We start from the raw sequence: 21,782 nt of genomic DNA, 5'->3' as shown, positions 1-21,782 counted from the left end.
ACATATGTATACTTGTGCCATGTTGGTGTGCTGCACCCATCAACTCATCAGCATCCATCAACTCGTCATTTACATCAGGTATGACTCCCAATGCGATCCCTCCCCCCTCCCTCCTCCCCGTGATAGGCCCCGGTGTGTGATGTTCCCCTTCCCGAGTCCAAGTGATCTCATTGTTCAGTTCCCACCTGTGAGTGAGAACATGTGGTGTTTGGTTTTCTGTTCTTGTGAGAGTTTGCTCAGAATGATGGTTTCCAGCTGCATCCACGTCCCTACAAAGGACTCAAACTCATCCTTTTTTATGGCTGCATAGTATTCCATGGTGTATATGTGCCACATTTTCTTAATCCAGTCTGTCACTGATGGACATTTGGGTTGATTTCAAGTCTTTGCTATTGTGAATAGTGCCACAATAAACATACGTGTGCATGTGTCTTTATAGCAGCATGATTTGTAATCCTTTGGGTATATACCCAGTAGTGGGATGGCTGGGTCATATGGTACTTCTAGTTCTAGCTCCTTGAGGAATCGCCATACTGTTTTCCACAATGGTTGAACCAGTTCACAATCCCAACAACAGTGTAAAAGTGTTCCTATTTCTCTACATCCTCTCCAGCACCTGTTGTTTCCTGACTTTTTAATGATTGCCATTCTAACTGGTGTGAGATGGTATCTCATTGTGGTTTTGATTTGCATTTCTCTGATATCCAGTGATGATGAGCATTTTTTCATGTGTCTGTTGCCTGTATGAATGTTTTCTTTTGAGAAATGTCTGTTCATATCCTTTGCCCACTTTTTGATGGGGTTGTTTGTTTTTTTCTTGTAAATTTGTTTGAGTTCTTTGTAGGTTCTGGATATCAGCCCTTTGTCAGATGAGTAGATTGCAAAAATTTTCTCCCACTCTGTAGGTTGCCTGTTCACTCTGATGGTAGTTTCTTTTGCTGTGCAGAAGCTCTTTAGTTTAATTAGATCCCATTTGTCAATTTTGGCTTTTGTTGCCGTTGCTTCTGGTGTTTTAGACATGAAGTCCTTGCCCATGCCTATGTCCTGAATGGTATTACCTAGGTTTTCTTCTAGGGTTTTTATGGTATTAGGTCTAACATTTAAGTCTCTAATCCATCTTGAATTAATTTTCATATAAGGAGTAAGGAAAGGATCCAGTTTCAGCTTTCTACTTATGGCTAGCCAATTTTCCCAGCACCATTTATAAAATAGGGAATCCTTTCCCCATTTCTTATTTTTCTCAGGTTTGTCAAAGATCAGATGGCTGTGGATGTGTGGTATTATTTCTGAGGACTCTGTTCTGTTCCATTGGTCTATATCTCTGTTTTGGTACCAGTACCATGCTGTTTTGGTTACCACTTTTCTTTTCTAATAAACAGTTTATCTTAGAATTAAGATTAACAGAAAAGTTAGAAAGATAGTACAGAGTCCCTGTAGTACCCTGCATTCATTAACCCCATTCGTAACATCTTAAATTAATACATTTATTCATCATAACTTCTCGACCTTCATTGATATATTATTATTAAAGAAACACCATCATTTACTTAGATTGTATTCCTTTTTCCCTAACTTCTTCTGAAGATTACTGGTAGTATTTTGCAGAATGTCCTACAACTTGAGTTTATCTGATATTTTTCTCATGGTAAGATGAGGGTTATGTTTGTGTAGAGAAGAAGACCACAGAGGTGAAGTGCTGTTCACAATATAATATAGCAAGAGAACTTATCTTCTCACTGATGATGTTAACCTCGTTCACCTCGCTGAAGTATTGTGTTCCAGATTTCTCTATTGTAAAGTTATTTTATTTCCCTCATTTCTATATTATATTATATGGATATAAGACACTAAGCATAGCCCACACGTGATGAAGGAGTCACACTCTGCTTCCTTGAGGGTGCAGTATCTATCTAAATTATTTGGCATTTTCCCTGTCTTCTCACACATTTAATTTTCAAATGTAGTAGTACAGACTCACAGATATTTATCTTATATTTTGGGTTATAATTCAATATCTTATTCATTTTGTTGCTCACATTGTTTCAGCTTTGATCATTAAGCATTTTTTCAGTTAGAAAGGGTTCCTTTGAATTACTCCCATTGTTTTGCTTTTTGAGCAATACCCTAAATTTTAGCACATCAACATACTCGAAGTTCATCTTGTACATTTTCTCTCCCAGCTGTAGAACCAACCATTTCTCCAAGGAGCTATGCTTACTTTTATTGGCGGATGGAGTTAGAAACTATCTGAACACTGGAGTACTCATCGCTTTTAGGCTTTCTCAGCAAATGGAGCAAGGATATATATGTATGCATACTAACACGTGTATTATATATACATATATGTATATATACACACATATATATAATTATGCTTTTATATATCTATCAATATCTATATTAAGCTAGACACAAGTCCCTACAAATATCTCTGATTCTAGTCTGGTTTGTTATGCTTAATTCCAGCTTTTCCTCCTTGCTTCTCTGTAACTGCTCACTCCAACAGAAAAAACCTGCCATCTATTCTTCCACCACCTGCCATCTATTTATTTATTGTTCAATTCTAGTATATATGTGCAGAATTTCAGAATTGTTAGAATTTCTAGTATATATGTGCAGAATTTCAGAATTTTCAGAATTGTTAGCCTGCACTTGCATGACAAACAACTTTAGCAACAAGAATCCCGTGCTTATGTATAGTTTCCTGGTCTTTATTTTTCCATTTCTCAGTCATTTCCAAAGTTATTAGGCTGAATACTTCTTTTCTCCATCCTTTTCAGTGAGATTATATCACATATTTGTAATACAGAATCTCCTGTATTCCTAGTTGATTTTTTAAAATCATCTATTAAGTTTTATTCTTATTCCTTAAAGTCCTATGGATTTTGAGAAAAGGGGAGGTCAAACAGTATCATTTTGAATCATTTCTTAGTCCTAAAAACATCTTCAGTTCTTCAACTCATCTTAGTCAACCCTCTCTCTTCCCAAAGGCCCTGGTGCCATTGATAGATTTTTCATCTCTGTGGTTTTCCCTTTTCCAGAATATCATTTCAATGCAATCATATTGTATGCAGCCTCACAGGACTGATCTTTTTTTTCACTTGGGAATATGTACTTCAGATTCATCCATGTTGTTGTATGGACTAATTAATAGCTTATTTGATTGGATCATGAAACAACATTCCAAAGTATAAATCTGAACTTTTTATCCATTTTCCTGCTGAAAGACATTTTGGCTATTTCTGGTTTTTGACATCTATCACTTTTTAAACCTAGCCTTGAAAGTCACACAACATCATTTATGTTACATTAAATTCATTAGGAGCAAGTCACGAACATCAGCCCATATTCAAGTGGAGAGAAATTAAACCCAACTTTTGTAGGATGAGTATCAAAGTGTTTGTGGTCATGTCTTAAGACGACCTCAAAAGGATAAAGAAAAATATCCTGACTGACTTCAAGGATTCTTCAATTCTCCAAACTCAGTTCATGAGTGTTGGAATAATTATCTATTGCTATGTAACAAATTATCACAAACTCTGCTTCTTAAAACACTATTCATTTATTATCTCACAGTTCTGTGGGTGAGACATCTGGAACAGAGTAGGTTCTTTGCTCAGGATATCACAAGGCTAAAATCAAGGTGTCGGTAGAACTAAGTTCTCGTTTGGAGGCCTTAGGGGAGAATGCCCTTCCAAGCTCATTCAAGTTTTTTGTTTGTTTTTTTCATTATTTGTTTGTTTGTGTTTTTTTCCAAACTAAATTTGTTTATTTGTGCTTGTAATACTGAGGTCCCTGTTTTCTTACTGGCTGTTAACTGTCAGCAGGGAATAGCTGTCAGTCCCTAGAGGATGCCCCTCCTCACTGGCCCTTCACAATGTAGCTGTTTGCTTTTTCTTAGGTCAGGAGGAACACATGTCTCTGATTTCTTGCTCTCCTTCTTCTGTATCTGAAATCAAAATCTAGATTTAAGGAGCTCATGATAAAGTCAAGTCCATCAAAATAATTTCCCTTTCTTAACATCAATTGTGCCATATAACATAATTTAATCACAGAACTGACAGCCATCACACTCATTGTCTTGGGGATTATTCAAAGTCTGTACACCAGGACCTGAGGATCTTGGGGGTCATCTTAGAATAATATCTACAACAATCATGGATTATACTTAAAGAAAATGGCACACCTTTGACCAGCTATTGGAATGTCACAAAGGAGAATCTATTTGCACATGCTTCCTTGAGTGGCAGAGTAGAAATCTCATTGAAGTATGTATTGAAGTATCTATCTACTGAAGTATGTATGGGGCATTATGCACACAATAATAATGTAAAAAAGTATTGGTTTATAACTTTTAGTCTCAATTCATGGATGAATTATGAAGCTTTGTCATAATAATTGAGTCAAATTTAAATCTCATCAATCTTGACAATACAAAAGTCAAAGTATGACTCATACAAGTTGGTGGGTGGAAGAAGTATGAGAGGTAAAGAAATGATTATGGGTATTGATATACTTATCTAGCAATAAAGGGATGGTATATACTGTCTAAAATTGAAAAACAAATAAAAACTTAAAAAAAACAGAAGTTTAAATGAGAGGTTGGCAAAATTTTTCCTTTGGAGGGCCAGATAGTAAATACTGTAGGCTTCGTAAGTGATATGGTTTCTGTTGCAACTACTCAGGCCAGGCATTGTGGTATGAAATTATTCATACAGAACCCTAAACAGATGGATATGGCTGTGTTTCAATTAAACTCTATTTACAAAAACTGGCAGCAAGCTGGATTTGGCCTACAGGCCATAGTTTGTCAATCCTTGGTTTAAAGAATATTCTTTAAAGACATAAAAAGTAAAGCAGTGTTGTAACTTTATTAAGAAGAGGTGAGGATGAAGCAGATTTTAAAGTAAGCTAAATTGTTACAGCCACAGCATAATAAGCAATAAATGATGTCTGAAGTTAAAACATCAGGAAGTGGTACTATGAACAGTCATTTAGAGAAAATTGAGGCAATTAATTTAAGCACTGAAATCACAGATTATTTCTTCTGTGGAGTTTGTTTGCAGGGGGGAGAGATGGAGTGGGGCTACTGCTTGTAAGCATAAACTACTTTGTACTATGATAACTTAAATATTTGCAAATTACTTTGATGACAATTTTAAAGAATAAACTATTGAATAAAACAAATTTGTAGACAGACCCTCCATTTACTAAATTGATTGACTCATTAATTATGTTTTGATTACTATTCTTATTAAAATCTAATATTTGTAAGGCTGCAGCAAGAGTTTTTATAAATTCCATGGTAAAATTTAGAGATTGTATGTAACTATATTGATAGAATTTCCTTGAATGACCAAATTTTGCCTTATTTTTTAAATAAAAGACTAGTAGACAATGATCTGACGTTAGTAAATCTATGCAGTTTTCTCTTCTAAAACCTAAAGAACCATTCTTTGAATACAACTTTGTAGAAAAAAATAGTGTTTATTTCAATTTTATGGTGAAAATTTATATTTGTCCATTATTAAGATTTATGGTGATTTTCCTGTTTTATATGTTCGTTAGATATTCTTGGCAGTGGTTCAGCTATCTCATATGTGAATCTCCTTGAGACCACAGAAATTTTCCATTACACCATTTATTCTACTTAAGAGATTACATTTTAGCCCAACAGCCTGTACTTTATAATATTCTTATCTTTAAGGACTTCCATTCCACATTACTAATGCTTATTTTCTATTTTTTAATGCAAATGCTATTTTTCTTTGTATAAGAAGTGAAATAAAAATGAGACAAGTGGTTTCATTTTTCCTTTGGTGTTTGTTATTATGATTCACTATAGGCAACAAATCAATATTATATTTGTTGCACATCCAAACATCTAAAATATGAATTCCACAAAAGTTTTTTATTGAGTTATAGCGTACCAGTTGATTTGAAATCAAAAGAAAATGCCAGTGTGTTTTCTGAGCATTACATTATTTTCATAAAATTATAGGCAATGTGTTACTATTCATTGGAGAGTATTTTATTAAAAACTATTAATAATCAAATCAGCACATCATCAAATTAACAATTTTTATGGGTACTATTAATTTGGTTAACACTCAGATTGTTCTTTCTATGACCATATGATTATGAGAAATGAAAATATAATAAAAATACTCATGGGAATTAGAAAACTAGTTCAAATTAACCTATTACAGATTCGTTTTTACAAGAAATATAATATGTCACTTATTTTGAGCAAACTCAAACCAATGTTAATCTTAAAATGAAAAATGAAAAAGCACTTTCTCTTAAGATTATCAGTCTAAACTATACCTAAGTGTAGCAACCAGAAAATTTCCTAATTACTTGACTTGAACTGAGTAGTAATATTTATAACAATAATTGTAATAAGACTAACATATATGGCCTACTTACAACTTGTCAGGAACTATACTAAGTGCTTTATATGTGCAGCGTTTCCTTTAATTCTCTCAACACTCTTCAAATATGTGTTATCCTCTTTTAAATACAGCAGAAAACTTGGATCTGAGGTATTAAACATTGTGCCTTGCAGGATAAATGTTTGAAAAAAGTTAGGCTCAGCAGAGGCCGAATTTGAATTAAGAAATTTAAATTCAGTTCTTCACTTCACAAATTTTTCTGTGAATAAAGAGATAGAGGAACAGAGAGGAAAGATAAAACCCTGAAATATGTTCATACCAAAAAAGGGGAAGGAGGGAAAGTAGGAAACCTGTAAAGCTTTAGATAAAAAAAAGAGACGCCCGTTAGTGTTTCATCAGCTGAAAGTATAAATGCCCTGAGTTGGGAAAATATTTGTCCTTTTAACTGATATTATTTGAGTATCATGAAAAGAGAACCAGGAGAAATTTGGAAAGAGGAATTTGAAGCCGTGTTCTTTGAAAGAGTTAGAGATTAGAGACAAGACAGCAATGACAGTGATGAAAATGGTTGACAAGAAAGGGTTAGGTGAAACAACAGAGACGTGCAGGATTGGAAGAGATAACTTTAGCATACACAGATGGTTCTGAATTGCTAGGCATATAGGCTATCCTAGACACAGGATGAAATAATGAGGGAACTCTTCCTGGTATGGGAGTGGAAGGGGTGTGTTTAATTTGGAACTTAAAAGGTATCAAAGCCATATACATTGTACAAAAAATGTTGAAATCATGAAAACAATTTAACTATGTTTTAAGATTTACTCATATCTTATATCCACACCCTCCAACAAAGGTACACACACACACACACACACACACACATGCTTCTAAATCTGCATTATTTCTCTCTGTAATAGCACCACCATGTACCCCGTTACCTCATGTGTGAACCTAGGAGTCATTTCATACTCCCTTTTCTATTCTACCCACATCTGTGCAATCAACAAGCCCTTTCAATTCGACCTTCTAAACATCTCTATTATCCTGCTCTTGAAAACTATAATGGCCTCAATGCAACTCACCCTGTGCATAATCTTGCCACTCCTACAACTCCCCAACCCATTCTCTGCATTGCCTCCCAGCTGGTATTTTTAAAGCACACATACCCACTTACACAGAGTGATTATGAAATATCTATGTTCACAGCTCTGCAAGAATTACTTATATCCATGGGAGCAGTCGTTTGAAATGCAAGGCTCTTCAAACATCATTTTCAGCCTCAGTGCATACCACGACCACCCCTTGCCCCCAGCAAAATTGAGCTAACTTTATTTGCTTAAACATATTTTGCCCCCTCCTACCTTTACACTGACTGCTCCATTTGCTTAGAATGTTCCTTCTAACTGCTGCATGGACTAGTCCACTTGGAGGCCTTCTGAAAGTTATAATCCCTTCTCCAGTCTTAAAACTGACTCTAAGGCAGGCTTATATGCTTGTCCTCCATGCTCTCTCCAAGTGCTCCAGATGTATCTTCACTCCTGCAGTTATACCGGGCTATCATGTGTTTTCTTATGTGTCTCCTTTTCCTACGTACACTTTAATCTCCTTAAAAGTTAGACTAGCTCTTTAAATTTTATAATTCCTATGTCTAGTATAGTGCCTGGGACACAATGATAGTTTTATAAATAGTTGTGAATAACAGATGAATTAAAGTAGTTTATTTTTAATTAAAATTTCTTTCCTCTAGTGATGACCTCCAGCTATTACACTGAGTACATGACACATTTTTGTGTGTACATATACGGAGGAGTGTTAGAATGTTTTCTATTTCAAATTTGTTTGAAAATATTTGTAATTAAAATGATTGGATTTACTTTCATCCAGAACCTGAAATAAAATACGCTTTGCAAAATAACTTTTTGTCTTTCTTCTAACAATCACGTAAAAGCCTATAGAGAAATATAAACAGAATCTGTACTTGATGTTAATGCTGTGAGACTGGAATCAAGAGGCAGTGCTGAAAGGATGATTCTTCATAGCACCGGCACCTTTTCTAAAGTAAAAATATTCGGGGCTACAAAGAACTCATCTCCTCATGCTGCCAACAACAATGTTTTAATATTGGAGGAAATGTTTCCAGTACACCACCTTGTTAATTTTTAAACAGAAGAAAATTTCTTTCAATACTTTACAAGAAATCAGTATCAGCTGATCTGTCAAGTTTATCATCATGTGAATAGCATAAGAATATATACCCTAACATAGTTTTATTCTATACAGAGTATTGTTTTGCAATAGGAAAAAAATTGTTACCAAAGTGTTTACAGAAACTGAAACAATCATGAAAACATTTACTCAATTTAACAACTGTTGAATTCAACTACTGCTGACTGCGCACTTACTAAATACTCATTTTTTTAAAAAAAGAAAAGTTATGACACATCCATACTATGAGTACTTATTTTGCAACTTAGAAAATTAAAGTGTAATACTAAATACATGAAGTAAATGAGACGAGGATATGAGGGCAGAATAGTTTAATTTTTAATATATTATGTTAAAGTTTTCGTACGTTAGATGATCCCTGTCACCATGATTGTTTTTTGTGTCTGACACAAAAGACAGTGGAATTCTTGGTGTCCAAAGAGTGAAGATGAGTAGAGTTAGAGTGCTCCATTTCTCAGGGGAACAGGGACCTCCCTTCTGCCTAGAGAAATCTGGTGATAAATTTCTTTGGTTTTAATATAACTGGTTGAGCTTATTGAAGTGGGGAGGTGGAGGGAGCAGATGTTATGGTGGGAGGGGTCTGTGGAAAAGGGAAAAAAAATAAATTCCTAAAAGCAGAAAATGAGTGGTTCCTAAAAATATATTGTTATTAAAATGTTTGTATGAGACTTTTCCTGTTCCTCTGTCTAAAAGAAAACATAGAAAAGAGCATAAGGTTAGAGTTTAAAATTTGCATCCACATGAGCAATGCCTCTAAATATATTTGTATTACTGAGTTATAAATCATAGGAATCATCTGTGAACTGAATAAAAAGTGCAGTTTCCAAGGCAGATTTGGAAGGGTTTTATAGAAAAAGCAAGGGGCCTACCTTTAAGAAAATGGGTAAATAGTCTAAAACTTATTCTACACATCATTCATAATCTAAAAATTTCAAAACACTAAAAGAATATTTGTCTGAGGGAGTCTAAATATGAAAACTAAACTCTTAATTATTAAATTTTCATTTTGTTAGATGCTGTAGAGATAACAAATTTGCAGTCCTTCTGTACATAACATTCATTGATTTATAAATGCTTCTATAATTATTTAAAGGTTAAATACAATACAAAATTAAATTATTAAATCTAATACAAAATAATTACAACATAATAAATGAAAGTGTAGTACTTTTGAATCAAAATTTTGTATGTCAGAAAAACAATTACTTATGAATCGTTTCACCTAGAACAAAATAAAGTTGTGACTTTCTAAAATTAAATATGATGAGCCAGAAAAGCTTAATTTCACTTCATTCATGGATTTATCTCATATTCCTTAACCAAATGTAATATGAATTAATTTGCCATTTTGTCACTAAATCTGGGTGGCACTACCAGTTAATGTACTAAGCGAGAACCATTGTTATTATTAACAATACTTGTAAAATAAAATACTATAAATATAACAAAGTGGTTACTGGAGATATGCCAAAGCTGGCACTGCAGATCAATTGATCACCCTAACTTTTGTGGATTCAGGTTGGTCGCCCCAGTACCAGAACACTACAGTCATCCCCCAACTGCCCACACAGTGAAGATAGCTGGCATGCATATGGAGTTTTTTTTATTTCTAAGGAAAGTCTGATAGTGGATCCTAGAATAACCACACTTCCTTTGTGCTCCCCCACTTCTGTCCCAATCTGAAAAATACCTTCATATATTTTAAATATTATAGCCTGACATATACACCTATGCAATGAAAACCTACTCTGAGCTTCCTGATCACCTCCCTCCAAGTAGATTGCCTTATATCAGAAATTACATGGAACGCATGGAATGTCTTTGCAAAAATGTAGTCCACAAACTTCACAGACAGGAAGAAGCCAATGTGAAACCTACTATTTAATTCTGGTGGCTTAAATTAGCTATTTATTCACTAAGCATTTTTTCTTTCAGTCCAGACAAATAGTGAAACTATATTTGCCAACCTCCCTTGTTATTAAGTGTGGTCATGTGGCTGAGTTTTGGCCAGTGAAATATAGGCAGACATAGTATATACCCTATAAAGCCTCCCTGTTATCATGTACTCTCTTTCTTCTCACATCTGACAGCTGGATGTTGATGGCCAGCACTGTTTTGGAGTCTCATGTTAAGTTCTGTTAAAAATAAAATAAAAAATAGTCTACAGTATTTAATCTAGCTAACAGATAAGGGCTATGAGGAGACTAAGGCTTATTATGGTCAAGTGTCCTGCACAATTAAACTAGAAGCTTCCAATTTTGTATAATAGTGAATTCCACTGCCCTGTAATTATTCCTATTTTACAGCTGGGGAAAACTGACAAGGTCACAGATGCCCCTTTCACCTTTTCTAATGATTGATATTAATGGCTTCTTCAAATTATGAGTATGTTCAAGACCATGTGCTTCTGTTCTTTGGGATTTGATGAGATTTGTTCATCCAACAAAAATTTTTTTTTGAATACACGTTGTGTACCAAGTATTGTTCTACATCCTTGGGAAGCACAGTGAAAAACTATAGGCAAAGAATCTTGCCTTATACAGTAAGTTTCTATGCTGTAAATATCTGATGTAGAGAGAATTGATTAATTACAGTGCAATTCATTAAGCAAACATTTTTAAGCCACTGGTAATCTTGCATTTCTGCAGCATATTCAGGGAGGACCTATGATGTTTAAAATAAACACTAGAAGCTGTGAAAATATGAAATGCCAAGTCTAACCTCAAGAATGGTCTCCATGGACAGATAAGCCAGAGATACACACAATTTCTATCAGACATCTTTAAGTACTACTTTACATAACTCTCAGCATGACCTCTTTCCGGGACCTTCATCCACCTTTGATTGCCAATTGCCATGAAGTCGGCCAACTTTGAATGGGCTCAGACTAATCTCTTATGGACAGAACCTTACAGTGCTTGGGTACTGTCCTCACTGTTCCCTTTCACCTCCCATCCCTGAGCTCTCATGTTAGTGCTAAGGTTCAAGCTGCAGAGAGAATGACTCAAATGCAACTGAGAAGAAAGAGGGCATTAGCATATCATAGAACAAACTTTTGACCAATGGAAGACAGGAGCCAGGATATAATTATTTCTCTGTTCTACACTCTGGACAGAGTGTCCTGAGATGCAGCCATTTACATGGGCTCTGTGAGGATGTTTCCTCAAGAAAAACCAATTAGTTATACTTGATAACAAGCAGTACCCATGTCAGGAATTCACCCTCTTGAGTTTAATTTCTTCTCTTTCCCCATATCTTCCTCCCTTTTCTCCTTACTTCTGCTTCTTTATGATTATCCCATCTAGTTAACTATTAGCATAAAATTTTTTTTCTCAGTCTCTGTTTTCTAGGAACACTTGTTACACATGGCAAAATATGACAGTGATTACAAGAGATTTGTGAATGATGTGATATGAGGGTATACAAAAATAGATTTGTTTCTCAGTGTGGTTTCTAGGTATGTCAGGAAAGTCAAGGGGAAGGTGAGTTTTTAGGGCTTAAAATATAAATGTATTTCTGACAGATGTAGAAGGATACAGTTGGATTTCAAGTTTGAATAATGTTGCAAACATAAGTGTGAAGGATGTGAATTTGTGGGATGTGTCCGCAAACAGTAAATGGGGAGAAGGTTCTTTAGAAGAAAGTGGAAATTACAGCTAACATTGAAGATGGTGAATACTATAGACACACAATGCTAAAAATAATACACGCTTCTTTCAGATTACCGTGTTTGATGCCAAGTCAATAGGAAGCCAGAGCCTCATGAAGCAGGCAGAGAACAAGACTGAACCATGGTTGAGAAGCATCTTCTCAAATTGTATCTTGCATAAAAATTTTCTGTACAAAATTCTGGGTCCTGGCCTTTGAGATTGTGATTCAGGAGGTCTGGAGAGGGGCCTTGGGTCTTTATTTCTACTAAATTTCTAGATGCTGCTGCCATGTCTGCTAAGTGACCACATTTTGAATAGCATTGGTTTAGAAAATGTCTGCCCTTTCTACATATCAGTCCTAGAGGTGGATTGGAACTCTGTGCTTTTCAAATTGGAATATTCCCTCTTCAGCCATCCTTTAAGTGCTTTCTGAGTAATGTGCACTTTACACGAGTTAAAAAATGTATTTAAAACAATGTATAAAGCATCTAATTTGTGCACAGCTCTATGGTTGATGCTGACAGAGAAACATTGCCAACTAAGCCTGAGAGATTAACTTTTCTAATTATCTCAACACTAACCCACATTCTACATAGAAGATTGGGTTTCTGCTGCAATAGGACACAGAAAAGAAAATTTTAATGGGCTGGAAGCATCCAGAGGGACATGAAAAAGGAAGATTTAGAGAGATAAGATGTCAAACATGGTCTCATCTTCCTGTTATAATTTTCCTGACTCTCTACAACTGGGTATCATTTAGCCAACGGGGTGATCAGTCTTTTAGTAGGTTTCAAACACAAAGAGGAAGCAAAACGTAGTGTATGTAATCTCGAATTTGTCCACTGATTTAACAGATTCCTGAGCCCGTTTCTGAGTGCCACACTTCAGAAGGGAACAAGACGGAATACAACAAGCATGTAGTATGAGGTACCATGAAGAGAACTGGGATACTTACCATGAAAAATAGATTCATTGCGTTAATGGGTGTTGACTATGACAAATATTGTTTTCTAAAAGGCTGCCATATGAGATACTAGAAGATAGAAACAAAAGAAAAGAAGGGTAATGAATGGAAGTTAAAATGAAACAAACTGGATCAATCTTTATAAAATTTGCCCACAGGAAATGTGCTACTTGGTGAGAAAGAAAGTTTGATCATTACTGGAGCTGTTCAAGGTGAGTCAAATTAGCTGACTTCTAGTTAGAAATACATTTTATAAAGGTTTAGAAAATCCTTTGCCAGTAAGTCCAAGTTGATAGGAAAAAATAGCTTTTCTTTTTGTAATTGTATATTTGCACAAATTCCAGAAAACCTGAATTCATAGGCGAAAATTTCACTTTGTTCATCGTACTAAAAATTGTAGAGATGAGTGATTTAAAGATAATATGGGAACAAAAAAGTCATCCTCTGGTCAGGGCACTGGGTCTACATTAAACACAGCAGGGCCCTGGTGAACATTTAAAGCCCTCGGTGGGAAGTGATTATCTTTCTACTCTCTAGGTTTGCCTGAAATTACCCAGTCTTGTCCATGCTGAGTCCTGGAGTGTTAAGGGAAATTAACTGATGGTTTAATAAGTGAGAGAAGAAAGGAGAGTTATATTCTGCTTTGCTAAATTTTAAATAGAGTTTCATTTTCTTGCAGTGTCCATTAACTTATATTCACCTAGAATGCAAGTTCTTTAGGTTGCAATTTGTGACTAACAGAGTAAAACAATTTATCTTACTGCTGTTGAGAATTCTTTACCGGGTACTCTTAGTAGCATAAATTTTGAAAATGGTTAAACTAGGAAATTCTGGCAACCGGTTTATTTATGTCTTAATGAGAGAGAGGAAAGAGAGACAAAGAAGAAAGAGGCAGAAAGGGAACGAGAGAGAGAAATAACACCACAAATTTTAACACATAGAAAGAAAAAAGCGGGACACATAAAATATCAATCATAAAAGATCTATGGAGTTCTTTTTAAAATGTCTCCTCCTAAATTTTTCATGCAAATGCTTAAGAGTCAGCACCATAAAAGCAAAGGCATAATGTGTAGTAAAGTATGGGACTTGTTTCCCTTTAGTTATAAAGGGGATACACATTGTATTTTCCTATGTCAGAAACTATCATGTAATTATTTTTTAAAAAATTTAATGGCCAGAATTAGAGTTTCTAGAGAAACTCAAAGACAATAGAAAAGACAAAAACAGGAACACTCATGAAATGTTAGCTTCTAGTATCTGCAGCTACAAGTAAATAATAAATGTAGCCTAACTCCTAGCCAGATAAACCTAAACCCTCACACTTAGGTCTATTTAACTCAGTTTCTTTCCCACAATTCATCATGTTCAAATTTCAAAACAACAACAACAACAAAAAAAAAAAAACAACAACAAAAAACTACAACACACGCTGAAACACAAAAGACACATACTTCGAAGAGACAAGAGCGGGCATCAGAGCCAGATTCAGAAATAGCAGGGATTTGGGAATTATCAGACTGGAAATGTTAAATAAATATGACTAACATGCTAAGGACTCTAATGGAAAAAAATAGACAAAATGCAGGAGCAGATGAATGATATAAACAGAGAATTAAAAATTTTAAGAAAGTATAGAAATGAAATGCTAAACATTGAAAACCAAAAGGAGCAAAAGAAAACAAAACAAAACAAATGATAACCAAAAACACTGAAATAGAAAATAAGAGTTGTTTTGAGGGAGTCATCAGTAGCCTGGACAGAGTTGATGAAATAATCAGTGAGCTTAAAGATACCATGATGGAAACTTCTCAAATTGAAAAGCAAAGGAAAAGAAATGTATTAGAATATCCAAGAACTGTGGGATAATTACAAAAGAGAATACGCAATGAAGAAACAGAGAAAGAAGCAGAATATTTGAGGTAATAATGGCTGAGAATTTCTGAAATTAATAACAGATATCAAACCGCAGAAACAAGGAGCTCAGAGAACACTGAGAGAGGTAAATACCAAAAAATCTACACCTAGGCCTGTTGTTAGGAAATCTAAATCAAGGGCGGGGCGCCGTGGCTCACACCTGTAATCCCAGCACTTTGGAGGCAGAAGTGGGTGGATCATGAGGTCGAGAGATCGAGACCATCCTGGCTAACACGGCAAAAAAAAAAAAAAAAACTTAGCCGGGCGTGGCGGCGGGCGCCTGTAGTCGCAGCTGCTGGGGAGGTTGAGGCAGGAGAATGGTGTGAACCCGGGAGACGGAGTTTGCAGTGAGCCGAGATCGCGCCACTGCCCTCCAAACTGGATGACAGAGCAAGACTCTGTCTCAATAAAATAAAAAAGGAAGGAAGGGAGAGAGGGAGGGAGGGAGGGAGACAAGAGAAAATCTTGAAAAAAGCCGGAGAAAAGGAAAATCTTACCTCTAAAGGAATTTGCCTTCAGAAACAATACAATTAAGAAGAAAACAGAGAGAAATATTTAACAGTTGAAAGAGAAAAAAAGGCCACCAACCTAGAATTCTTTATCTAGTGAAGTTATTCTTTAAAAGTAAAGGGCAAATAAAGACTTTCTTAGTCAAACAAATATTTAGAAATTTTGTTGCCAGAAAGAAATGTTTACAGATGCTCTTCAGAGAGGAGAAAGTTATATGGGTCAGAAACTGGTATCTGCATAAAGAAAGGAATAGTGTTAGGGAAGGAATAAACAAAGGTAAAATAAAATAATTTTAAAATGTGTATTGAGTGGTTCTTGCTTCTGGATAAGTGAAAGGAATGACAACAATGTTATGAGGGAAGGAGGGATGAATTAAAGTGCTCTGTTTTAAAGTACCTGCATCACCCATAAACTGTTCTTTGAAAGTGGACTTAGATTTGTTGCAAGTGGATATGGTAAATTCTAGAGCACTGAATAATTTTTTAAATGTATAACTGATATGCTAAGAGAAAAGACAAAATGCAATTATATAAAATGTTCAATTAAAACCAGAGAAGGCAGAAAAAGAGTGAAAGACAAAAATGTTACAAAGAACAGAGATAACAGATAGAAAATAGTTGGGAATACGGTAGATATTAATCCAACTATATTATTAACCACTTCAAATGTGAGTGATCCAAATACTCCCATTAAAAGACAGATACTCTGACATTAAGTGTTCTTATCACAATAATATACAAATTTAAGAAGCTCAACTATATGTTGTCTGCAAGAAAACTGCTTTAAATATAAAAATGAAGATAGATTAAAAGTGAACACATGGAAAAATATACCATATTAACACTAAAAGTCAGAATTGCAGAAAATATATATTTTATTTTTATACTGAAAGAGCTGAAGACACAATTTATACACTTTTGAACAATATAAAAGACTAGTGGTATATAAATCATTACAATCAGGTACTGTATTCATTCCCTGATCCCTGCTTATTCTGGGGTATATGGTCCAAGACATCTCATATAGTATAATATCAAACCCGACAGCCATCAATCAGAACTAATTTCTGTTCAGGTTTTCCACATGTTTAATTCCTTTTCCTTCGTAAGCATTGATCACGTCCTGTGGCCATAACTTTTGAAGTTTGAGGTAGGAGGTAAGCTAGCATGAATTTCTTTGTACTTCTTCACAATTTCATGGATAAAAGATTCATTCTTACTGTAGATCTTAACAGTGTAAGTTTATGATTTTTTTTTTTCTTTATTAAGTTGAGAGCTTTCACCTTTTCAATTAAGGGAGGCACTTTATGGCTTCTCTTTAGCACATCCAAATTGCCAGGATCATTATTCTTGCACTTTGGGCCCATTATTGAACGAAATAAGGGCTGCTTGAGCACAAGACTGTGATATCAAGAGAGTGGATCAGATAACCTAGATGCCTACCACCTAACTAACAGGCAGCATCTACAGTGTGGATACACCAGACAAAGGGATGGGTCACGTCCCTAGTGGGAAGGAGAGGGACAGAGCAGGATGGTGTGACACTTCATCACGCTACTCAGAATGGCTTGAAATTTAAAACTGATGAGTTATTTCTGGATTTTTCCATTTAATAGTTTTGGACCATGATTGTCCACGGGTAACTGAAATCACAAAAAGTGAAACCACAGATAACGGAAGACTACTGTAATTCATTTCTTGGTGGTTCTAGGCCTCCACCTCCCAGAGATCTCCATGCCCAGAGCCCTGGTTTCTTCTTCTCCAGTGGTCTTGATGATGCCCTGAGCAAAATTCTATCATGGCCTGCTTGTAATGTTGCCCCTAGCCAACTTTTCGATCATTATGAGTTGATTATAATATAATAGGGACTAATAGGTAAAAATGACATGAGATTAATATTGGAGAAGATATTTCTCATGGTGAGATCTGTCCAAAGATAAACTATTAAGCTACTTGTTGATTTTCTAAGTCTCTTGCTCTCGGAAGAGCCACATAGGTTCTAAGACAGTTCATCAGGGGTGTCATATCAGATATTCAAATACTTGTCAGGGATGATTTTATTAATATATTCCTAAGAACTCCTGAGTCCAACAGATAAAATACAAATAGAACACGTGAAGTTAAACGTTTTCTGAAGATTTTTTCTTACAAAGTTTGTAGGTCTCTATGTCTACAATGATCTTATTTTTTCCAAAAAAGTCATCAGCGGTTGTTTTAAGTAGAGGATAGAAATATTACTGCAGCTAGAGTGATATTTTTGAAATGCAAATTTGAATAGACCACCACTTCCAGTTTAAATATTTCACACTATCCATTGCCGCCTTTAATTAAAGAAAACAATCTTAGCAAAAAGTTCTGCCGTAGGCCCTACCTAAATTTCCAACTCTTGATCCCATGAGGCTTCTTAATATCTATGTTCCCACCATTCCATACTACCTTTATTTTTGTGTACATTATGCAGTTGCTCCTACCACAGGGCCTTTGCAGTTGCTCCTACCACAGGCTGCTGCCTAGAATACATTCTCCTACCATTTTTCTCTAGATTGTTACTATTCCTTCTTCATCCAATTATCATTTGCTCAAAGTTCTTCCTGATCTTTTTGACAATGTCAAATTCTTTTACTGTATTCCACTATAGTGCCTGCACTTTTCCTTCATGGCACTTATCAAAATTGTACTGTCATGTAATAGTGGTGTGATCACTTAATTAATGCCTGCCTCTTACCATTTGAACTATAAACTCCACAAGGCCAAGGGCAGAATCTGTTTTCGTGGTTTATTCCCCTAAACTGGGACTGGAAATATTATTAAAATTGTTAAGTAATTTTTTAAAGAGTGAATGAAAGAATGGTTCATTATACCTAAGAATAGAATCCCACTCATAATCCTTTTTAAACTTGCAGTTTCCTTTATTACAAAAAAGTGGAGGGATTTCATTTAACTCTGTATTTAATCAGAAGTTAGATAAGTAGCTGCCTGTGTGGTAACATTTCAACAAGGTCCTAATTCTTCTCTCTCTCCCCTCTGGCTGTTGGTTTAAATTCTAATTGGATAAATCTTCTTTACTTGAGTCTAAGGTTCTAAGCTCTATTAGGTTGAAATTCCTCTGAGACAAGGGAAAGTTTGGCTTTATTGGGAGATTGCTGCTTAACTGGGGACAGCCTCACTGGAATAACCAGAAGGGCCTTTAATTCAGCTGCGGGTTGTTGCCTTTAAACTATTAACTTATAACACCTAAATCAATGTTTAAAATAACCTTATGTTGTCATTTATTTACTTTATTATATACCCCAAATTAGAGAAGGCTTGGGCATTGCTTGAACTCTGAAAGGGTCTTTCTGGGAAGAAAGGATGTAAAGGGACGCAGAAAGGGCCTGAGGCTCCTGGGTGGCCACAAGACCTTGGGCTAGGTGAAGAAGGATGTGTATAAGACATGCTTTGTCATGTTCACAATTTTTTAGGGGCCATAAATCACTCATGTTGCTTTAAGGAAGGTGCTCCTTTATCCCTTATGTTTCCAGAATAGCTTCCAGAATGAGATAAGGATGACAAAAGGTCTATCAAGTTCTGTGTCAGCAATTCATGTGTGATATCCTAGACTTCACGTACATGGAGACTACTTTACCCAATTAATGACTGAGCTAATTCATGAAATAGTAATAACGATAAAACTTAAATATTTAATCTGCTTGATGCAGCACAGGTTCTTGGCTTCACTCGGGAAGAAATTAAAGAGCAAGCTGGTGGTAGAAGAAAACAGCTTTACTGAAGCAGTGGCAACGTTTACAGCTCTGTGACTGCTGCTGCAGAGCAGAGCTACCCCATAGGCAGCATGCCCCAAGTAGCAGCCTAGGGGAAGTTTTGCAGTTGTATTTACACACACTTTTAATGATATGCTAATTAAGGGGTGGGTTATTCAGAAATAGCTAGAAAGTGGGCGGTAACTTCTGGGTGTTGCCATGGCAATGGTAAACTGTCATAACACTGGTGGGTATCTTATGGAGGGGTGCTTTTAGTGCCTCTTTTCAGTTTCAGCCAGTCTTCAGTCTGGTCCAGAGTAGAATTCCACCGGCCTCCTACCTCCATATTTGCTCGATGCCAATTTTGTAATGTTTCTAGAGTCCATTGTGTTCTTTCTTAGTAGAAAAGATGACAGATATTATTTGGTTTTTGTTCATTCACATTTAACAAAATTGGAGATGCAGAAGGATAGAATGTGCTAGTTTTATTTATTATGTAGATCATACATGTAAACATCTATTTTTTATACATATTTATTTATTACATAGTTATGCATTCCTTTAGTCAATGAAAATTCAAGGTAAATAACGTAGGTTATTTGCAGTATTATATTTCTCCTCAGAAGATTACATGATCATATAAACCTTGTTGCTTTTATTTAGCTGATGGATAAACTACAGTAGAGTAATTTGGAAAGTGGACGTATATTGTGTATTATATGGACTGAAAGCTTTATCATGCCTAACACTGCCTCTGGAATTTAGTTGGGGAGAATATAGTCACCTGAGGGCTCTTGGTGGAATAGTTTTGGTATCTATTATGTGATATAAACCTACCGCCACATATTTCTTTTTCTGTTTAGTTGTTTTTAGGACAGTATTTATTTTGCAATACATTTTCTGGTAGCAGTGAAGTAAAACAATGCATTTTTTAGGAAAATTAAAGCTTCATCCTCACTTCTTTCATTTGTTACATCATTTTGTCATCTGCCTTCTGTAGGGAGTGTGAAGTTCAGGTGGCTCTTTGACTTGCATTGTAACAATTCATTTGTTTCTTTCAATAATTATAGATTCATTCTCAGAGAAGGAATGCCAGGGATCACAGTTAAGATAATAAAAATAATAGATCTCCAAGCAGGGTGTGTTAGTTTTTATATCTACATGAAATTACTTTTTTGGTATTGATTATATTCTTACTGCTCAGAAATAAACTACCCTCTTTCCAATCCAAGTTTGGAGAATAATCTTCTTTTCATTCTCACCTCTACAAATGCAACTTGTTTGTGCAATCAAATTCTAAGGCAAATATCACAGTGTAATGTGAGAGTATAGGCAAGTCCTGCTGGGACAAGAGAATGTTTTAGTTTTTTAAGTCTCATTAAGCTAAGAAAGGCTTCTTTTTCTTGTCTTCTTTCTAAATTTTTCTTTTACATATCCTACTAAATACACAGATGCATTAACTTATGATGACTTGATAATCTCCACACCATTTATAAAGAAAAATAAATTAAACAAAAAATTCAAATAAGAGTAGGCTAGAAAGAATATTACACTTACTTTGTGATGTATATTGCAGTAATAACAATGACAGCTAACATTTATAGGGCACTTACTGTGTGCCTGGCAGTTCTAGCATCTAATACTTTATAGAAAATATTCCTATTTAACAAAGTATTATTATGATGTACATTAAAACAATCCAGGGTGTATTCGTTATTCCTCCACTTTGTATCGCCAGTACCTGCTATGATCTCACCTAGCAGTGAGGACCATGTGCAAGGAACAGAGTTCTCAATGTAACACCTGGTTAAATTTAAAAGATGACCAGTGATAATCTCTTTTTTCTTGCCCCTTTCTGGATAAAAGGTAGTGCCTCTCTTCCAAGTTCTGTATACAACTACTTGTTAATAAAACCAAGTAAACATGAAAAAGCTAGGAACAGGTAACTATCATTGAGTAAGTTGCTAGTAATACAAGTACGAGGCGTTACTGCTTTTGACAGTCATTAATTTACTAGCCAGTGGTGCCATGACCCACCCCATAGCCTATCGAGTAACTGTGTGAAGCCATGATGCTGTAAACTATTGGAACTGGTGGAAAACATGGCGAATTACAGGTTACATACTGGCGAAATATTGGTAAAAAAGAGTGCCTTTGGAGTTTGGTTGCAGAGATTACAATCACCTGAAGGCTCTTGGTGGAATGGTTTTGTAACTTATTATGTAATGCAAGTCTACAGCCATTTCTTTCTTTTTCTATTTAGTTGTTTGTAGGACATTTTTCTTTTCATTTTGCAATACACTTCCTGGCACCAGGGAAGTAAAAAATAATGCATTTTAGTGAAAAATTAAATATTAAATATAATATTTCCCAAGAAAGTATAT

The sequence above is a fragment of the Piliocolobus tephrosceles genome, chromosome 5 (assembly GCF_002776525.5).
Source record: "Piliocolobus tephrosceles isolate RC106 chromosome 5, ASM277652v3, whole genome shotgun sequence".
NCBI lineage: Eukaryota > Metazoa > Chordata > Mammalia > Primates > Cercopithecidae > Piliocolobus > Piliocolobus tephrosceles.
This window is presented reverse-complemented; position numbering follows the sequence as displayed.